This window comes from Simochromis diagramma, unplaced genomic scaffold, assembly GCF_900408965.1.
Source record: "Simochromis diagramma unplaced genomic scaffold, fSimDia1.1 OVJJ01000026.1, whole genome shotgun sequence".
Taxonomy (NCBI): Eukaryota; Metazoa; Chordata; class Actinopteri; order Cichliformes; family Cichlidae; genus Simochromis; species Simochromis diagramma.
The window spans coordinates 5,825,586-5,831,585 of record NW_024386985.1 but is presented as its reverse complement, the minus strand read 5'-3'; positions in this window follow the sequence as shown (position 1 = coordinate 5,831,585).

Genomic DNA, 6,000 nt, shown 5'->3' with positions numbered 1-6,000 from the left:
GTTTTTTATTTCCTACACATCGCCCTGAGGTTTGAAGGCTGTTAACTCGTGGACCCACCCACAAGCTCTGTGCCCTGTTAAGGTGTGTGTGTGTTATCTGTAGTAGTTGAGGTGAATATGCGTCCTATGTCTGTGTGCCCTGTCCGGGATGCATTGATCTCGAAGCAGGATGTCAAACATTTTAACGCCGATCTTGTCCTTGTTATTGCCTCGCACATCACGGTTGTTAATGCATTAAAAATCGTTTGTCCCTATCTTTCCAAACTTATCTCACCCTACTGCCCTGAGCAACACAAGAATACCCCTCCGGTGTAACATGCTCACCACTCTCACCCCCCTCCCTCCACCCTTTGTTTCCAACCATGTCCCTCCATCCTTTGTCTCAATCAATCTTTACGACACCCGGTTGCATCTCTCTAATGTTTCCGGACTTGACCGTATCCCCGTTCAAAAATTCTTAATTAAGCCCGTTCTGTATGTTTACCGTCGGGTAAATTACAATCTGACAGGGCTAATAAAACAACATTGGCGAGAGAAGGCCAAGAGGAGCATGTGCTATGACCCTTACCTCTTTCACCTGTCTCTATCTCCGCCTCAGCTTATCTCCCTCCATCCCAACCTCTTCATATCTCCATATTTTCTACCTCACAGGGTTTGAGGCAGGAAGGGAGGGGATGGGAAGAGACACAGGGTTTTGTCAGCAGTTGGTCCATCGCTGTCAGCGTGACTATTTGTTTTAAATACTCACATGTCATTACGCTGACATATCTTGGTAATGCCATTCAAGCTGCTTGATTCTCGTCTTTGATTATTAAGATTCATGAACCTGCCTGCATGTCAACTCTTACAGATATGAGTCATATATCTGCATTCACATCAGCATCTTTCTTCATTTAGGTATTGACTCATGCAGTGTTCTCACATTCTGCGATCTATAGCATTCACAAGTGTGTGTGTTATATCTCTATTTCTGTGCAGTTTTCTCTGATCACTTGAGAACTGCCATTTGCTTTCATGTTTAAGAGTGATGGAGCGAGGGCACGTCACGAGAACTGCTTGGACACTAAGGAGGACAAAAACAGCAGGGCTGAGCCCAGCAGCACCGAATACGCTGACCTTGTAACGTACACACAAATAATATGTACGACAACTCGCCTGATGAATGAAAATCAAATGGGACTTTTTATAGATTTGTTTAAAGCGTCTATGTCCTAAATAACTGCTACGCTTTATTTGCATGCAGGTTTTCAGTATGTGGTGTGACTGAAACAAGTGCTGTATACTCAGTAAAATAGGTCTCATTGTGATTATTGCTATCTTTTAATAATTTTTTAGTCATCATTTTTGTAATAATCATTTAATAATATTTTTTATCACTACATTGTTATTCTGTTCATCATTCTGGGTGACACACAATGTCTTTTAAATGTGCTATGCAAATAAATTTGACTTGACTATTTTTCTGTTGGTAGAAAAAAGGTTACAAGTGAGACTGAGCCTGTTTCTCAGAATGCAAAAACAAAAAACTGACTTCATGAACAGCAGAGAACGCTAACAGTGAGTAATTAATCTGTAGTAAATGCAATGCATGTACTAAAATAAATATTCTTACTCATCTTCAGAAGCACCCGCTGTGCATCGTCACGCACATTGTTTCACTGTGCAACGTGCACGGGTTATTTTATTTGTGTTATCACATTATGTTATGTCTTGTGTAAAATTATGAATCCAAATCCAACCAATGTAAGCTGCTCTTTATAGAGAAATCTAGATATCTGATGGCGGCCTGGACCGGCATTTTTTCAGAATACATGTCAATGCTCCCAAAGATCTGGTGGAAGAATTTAAATCTGGTGACTTCAAAAGCCATAGCAATATGATTCTTATAATTTTCATACTCATCAGTCGTGCAGCGACCCCTTGTGCCCTTTGAAATGTTTAATCATAGAAAAAAGCAATGACTCTGTATAGATTATCAGTGACCTCTGCCTCTAACTCAGGCAAACAAAATGCCCATCAGATCCTTTTACTTTAGGAGAGTTTAATCTTTGTATAAAAAGGTCTAATTTCTTTCGACTCGTCTCCCTTCACTGAGGCACTACACACTTGGATTTGATCTGCTCGTCAGAGAGATGTTCAAATACCAAGTTGCAGCAGTAGCCTAATTGTTTATAATGCATGCCTAAAGTTTCCAGCATAGCATTGCTTAACAAGGGCGTCATGATTGTGGAAAACATCAGAAGAAAGTTTCAGTCCTGTTATTCTCTGCAGTGGCAGTCCTTTTCAGCTTCCAGTGGTGACTCTCAAACTCCTTCTAGCATTCCTCAAGAAATTCACTCTCCAGTCATTAGCAATAATAAAGAAATCAAGCTAAAATTTATTGGATCAAAGATGAGTATAAGAGCATCAACAAACTGTTGTTTATTTATTATCCTTTAAAAAAAATCATATTAATTAGATCAGATTTCAGTTTAAAGTTGTCCACACCGAGCATGCTGAAAATCGCTGCCTCGGTACCATAAAATAAATATATCAAGCACTGTCCACGAAGAAATCAAAAATAACTTAATCAAATTTACAGAATTTGCTAAATAAAGAATACAAGACTACTAGTACTTTTGCTGTTTGGTGGTGGTCACTGAAAAACTTCTCAGGAGGAGAAACAAAGCCAAAAAGATCTGGGTTTGTTAAAATATGATATGAGATAAGCAGAAGTGAGAATGACTTAAACAAAGACTAAAAATGGTGGTGGGAATATTCAAGTCGGGGAATTCTTTTTCACCACAGAGTTGGACATGTTTTATTGGAAAATTGACTGCACTCAGTTCTTCTGAGACATGCTCCATCTTCAAAATATATGCGTCTCAGTGGAAAAGGATTAATACTGTAAAAATGTCTCTCCTTTTCTGGGATTCAACTTTTCACTCAAATTGTTAAGCAGATATTATCAATTGCAATAAGATGCCGCCCCTCTCCGAGCCTGGTTCTGCCGGAGGTTTCTTCCTGTTAAAAGGGAGTTTTGCCTTCCCACTGTCACCAAAGCACTTGCTCATAGGGGGTCATATGATTGTTGGGTTTTTCTCTGTATGTATTATTGCAAGATCTACCTTACAATATAAAGCGTCTTGAGGCAACTGTTGTTGTGATTTGAATTGATCTGAATAGAACTGAATTGAATTGAATTGAATAGCGTTTTTTATTCAATTTGAAACAAAAAACTGACGTATCTTCGTTAGCGCTCTCATATTTTTGAACTCCACTGTGTGCATATTAAACAACTGGGTTATTCTGGAGAAGCAGCCCTTCAATGCTCCCAAACCAAACCCTCCTTTTAAACTCAGAACAACCAGCAGGACAGAGCTATAGTTTACTTTACTACATCAAAATCTACATGAACACCAAACTGTACTCTTATAATATGGAGCCAAGTTCAGGAGATGAACCGATTTAAAATCTTCTAATAAAGTTCCCAAGAAACGGGTACTTAACAAAATGAAGATTATGTATTTTGTGCTCGAGATGAGATGAGTGTAGCGCTTTTAAGGACAACACACTTGATCGCGGGAGCTTTGTGACAATGTCACACAAACAGTCTGACTGAAGTGGGTGGTTCAGTGGACTCATATGTGATGGCAATGTATGCAACCCTGTGTGTGTTCTTGCAGTTTGTATATCGCACTAGACCACCTGACAGCTACCGAGCCCTGTGGGATGGCACTGTTGTGTCTTACACTTGGCTGAACATATACAGCACATCAGAGGTGTAACAAATCCATTCCTGGCTGCCAGAACCTTTCAGAGTTTCTGTGCCTGTGAACAACACATCTTCAGGTTTCCACACCTCAGAGCTGATGTGTGTCTGACACAGAGACACGGATGAGATTTAGCCTCACAGAGAAGTGTGTGACTTTGAGGAAAGACATCGGGGTTTGGAAAGTGTGTTTTCAAGAACTAGCACGGTGTGTGTGTGTGTGTAAGAAGCATTTGTGTCTAAATGCTGTCTTTAGAGTGGGTTAATCAGAGTGGAGGTTGAGGAGAGTGTCAGTGTCTCCGGTGAAGAGTCCTTGAGCCCTCTCTCTTTCTGTGTTGACACCTCTTAACCTCAGTCTATCATCTCTCGCATTCGCACACTTCACTTCTATTGACACTTGCTACACTGCAGCTCTCCAAAGAGCCGAGGAGAATCCACTACAGTGATTGTCCGTGTGAGGGACGCCTCGGAGCCCGCAGAGAAGGGAGGACTATACGCTACATACGGAACCAGAACCGATGGGATTTGCTGCTTGTTTGGTTTCTTTACAAAGGAAAAAAAATGACTGGGTTAGCCGTAGATCAGGAATTAGAAGCTGTCTCTCAGCCTCGGTCTAAAAGTGCTGAATCCTCATATGCATCCATTTGTGGATTAATCGCCCCCTCTTTGTTTTCCTAATGTTGGGTAGTGTATGTGTTCTTTGGTGTCACTGGCTAGTGTAAGTGGGGTCAGGAGCTCGAGGTCAACTAAGAAGAGGTCAAATGTCATAGAGCAGAGGGTCTTGTTAAAATACCTTTTAGCCTCCTTCAGGGATATTATGTAATGGCTCTGGGAATAGGTTAGGTTGCAGGTTTTGACGCTTTTGTTGTGGATGATATACAGTATGTGTTTACGCCAGATGTAAATTCAGGACCCTTTTTAAAAAATCAAAATGCAAAGGAAGTGCTGTGAGGTCAGCAGGGGTTATAAGAGGTCAAGTTTCTGTGTTTTTGTGGAGTATTTTGGCCTGGTGGTTGCATCTTAGGGGGAAACAATTACTCTGTGTAACACCTCCGAGGGTTGTCAGCTAGCTTACTGATGCAAAATGATTTTCTTCATGTTAAAAATTAAAATCTTCAAAAGCTCTTCTTGCAAAATCTTTTTTTCCTTCTATGACAGAAACACTGGCTCGCCCAAAGAGGTTAGAGTAAAACTGGGTTGTTCTGATCAATATATTGGAGGCATTTGAATATCAATACAATAAGCTCGCTGTCTTCAATCTTAATTTTTAATATGGTGATAATAAGTGTATTAATTTTCATAACTTTAGCTCAATAACTTTGGAATATGAGTGATGGTGGCCCATTTTTGCACAGCAAATATGCACGGCTCCGCTCTGTGCTGCCATTGATCACTCCTGTGCCTTTTTCTCTGCCTCTTGCTTTGTCCTCCAGTCTCTCCCTCTTTCCTTCCCCTCACACCATTGCACTGTAAAATTCATCCTTATTCTCCGCTTCAGCAAGCTAACTGTGCGCACTACCTTTTATCAGTCCAGAACTGTTAAATTAATAAATTGATATTGACGAGCTATCAGCCGGAGGGATAAATTATTTGGGAGCAGAAGGCTAGGGTCACATGACTTTTAGTACACACGATTCTGTAATTATTCCCCACGAGAAGAACCGTGGTGTGGTGCATTGCCCTTCTCCCCCCAGAAATGAAGCACCATGCACACACACACATACACACGCACACACACACACACACGTGAGGACCTATAAATATCCTGACACACAGCGGATTGTGGAGGCTGTGGGAATACTGATGATCATTACTGCTATCATAACCATCATGATACAGGATGCCAGCCTACTGCAGATTATATGTTATCATTAAAATTTACACAAAATTGAGGTGTAAAATTAGAATGTGGGGCTCACACATGAATGCAAGATATACTATACCGTACCTTACATTGCTGGCGGCTGAAGTGCAATGTAAAACAAGGAATGAAGCTCCTGCAGCTGACCGTCTTCATTCGGTAAGAAATGCAAATGAGAGGTGCAAACTGCGAGGGAGGTGAGCGCTGCAGATGAAGCCAGCAGCGCACATGTCAAGGGTGCCAATCATGGTAGTGCTCTTGTTGCCCTCCGGCCATCGCTGACCTTTTGACCCTGGCCGTGGCCTAAATGTCAGGGGTCACGCATCAGGGTCAAAGGGGACCACTGCAAGACCCTGGCCAGGGATGGATCACTATGGCAACGGTACTC